Raw genomic sequence first — 2,041 nt, 5'->3', positions numbered from 1 at the left:
ATTGTATCTTGTGTTAATATGAAAGGACAAAATTTCCCTGTTCCTAATTGGTGGCATTCTACTTTCTTTCAGGAGAAACAGAAAAGCAGAATTTCCCAAAAGAACTCAGAGGTGCGGGCATAATTCTGCCTAACTTTTGGCAAGAGAACATCATTCTGAAAACATACTACAAAAATATCCTGCTTTTATTTTTTTTTTAATTTTTTAAAGATTCTATGTATTTATTTGAGAGACAGAAAGAGCACAAGCAGGGCAAGGGAGAGGCAGAGAGAGAAGGACAAGCAGACTCCCTGGAGACCATGGAACCAGACTCAGGACTCAATCCCAGGATCCCAAGACCATAACTGGAGAGGAAGTCAGACGCTTAACCCTCTAGCCACCCAGGAGACTCCCAAAGACATCCTTCTGATAAAATCCTGAGACTTCTCTATCGCTACAGCTACCTCCCCTAGGATAAGCACCTCGCCTGGTTATGGGCATTGAGCACATTTTCAATAAATAGATGATTAACTGCCTTGGAATCTAAAATCAGTATGCATTTTCATCAGGCCTCTGCTGTTCTTTGTCTGTAATATTACATGTAAATATTTATATTTATATTTGAGAAGGAGTTAATGGTTTTGGAGTTTGGTAGTGTTTAAAAATTATCTGCACGGCTTTCTACCCTGAGCTGTGGCAGCCAGCCTCCGAGAAGGGCCCCGGGGAGTCTCACCTCTGTGGTGTTCATGCCCTTGCATAATCTTCTCCCACAATGAATCAAGGCTGCTTTGTGTGACCAATAAAGTAAGACAGAGGTAATGGTTTCCGAGGCTAGGTGACTCCGCAGCTGTGCCTTGTGCACTCATATTATTCACTCCGGGAGAAGTCAGAGGCCGTGTCATGGATATTCAAACAGCTCTGTGGAGAGGCATATGTGGAAAGAAACTAATGCCTCCTGCCAATAGCCACACCAATGTGCCAGCCGTGCGAGGGGGCCACCTTTTTAGCCCCAGTGAAGCCTTTACATGAGGTCAGTCTCAGTAGACACCTGAGAAAATGTCTCAAAAACACTTAGCCTGAACCACCCTGCCCAGCCTTTCCCTGATTCCGGCCTGTGGATGAATACTGTGGAAAATAAGCTGCTAAAGTTTAAGCTGCTAAATTTTGGAGAGTTATTTGTTACAGAGCAATAAATAACTAATATATAAAAAAATGAAAATTAATTTAACAAATACATCTCAGTACGCTTAACAGCAACATTTTCTTCTGAAATTCTAAGTCAATTTTGAGATGTCAAATTAGACTACATTTTACCACAAATGGAATGTTTTCTGGTTCCTTCTTCCTGTTGAAGCTACTATTCTGAGAAAGGCATATCTCTAAGGCACTAATAATTGAACATCTGTCTTCAGCCAATGAGATCTTTGTTGCAAAGAAAATTAGTAAAAACTAGAAAACTAGTAAAGACTAGAAAACCAGTAGTAAAAATTCAGGCAACAGCTGAGGTCCCTAGTGAAAGAATACAAAGTAGCAGTTTGCAATATCCCCCCCACCCCACCCAACAGGTTTTCCTTTAAATGCAAATAGACCTGCACCTTAAAAAACAGAAACAAAAAGAAAAGAAAAAAAAAGAAAACAAAACAAAACATTTAACAAAGTCCTGCTGTTCATATATTTTGGAATTCTTTTTTTCTTGTTTACTTTCACTAAGTAACTTGTTGAGAAAGTGCACGCTACTGAAATATTTTTAGTTATATAAACTCCTTGTTAATTGCTAAAGGAAGGGGTTTTTGGAACCACACATGCTAATATTTGCCTTCCTGAACACCAAATGTCCTTTAGCTACATGTTCAAAAGATTCAAAGAAAGAGCTTTAAATATTGCAGAGAAGGGAGAATGAGAAAAAGCTATTTTTCTAAAAAAAAAGAATTATTTTTTAGAAAAATTCAAATTGATCTAGGCATTGTAACAAAAGTGACAATGAATTGTATTTAAGTTCATGTCTAAAATTACAGAATTTAACATGAGTAAATATGAAAATAGTGTTCCTTTTTAGCTTCAG

This window comes from Neovison vison, chromosome 12 (genome assembly GCF_020171115.1).
Source record: "Neovison vison isolate M4711 chromosome 12, ASM_NN_V1, whole genome shotgun sequence".
Classification (NCBI taxonomy): domain Eukaryota; kingdom Metazoa; phylum Chordata; class Mammalia; order Carnivora; family Mustelidae; genus Neogale; species Neogale vison.
Note: the sequence above shows the minus strand (reverse complement) of the source record.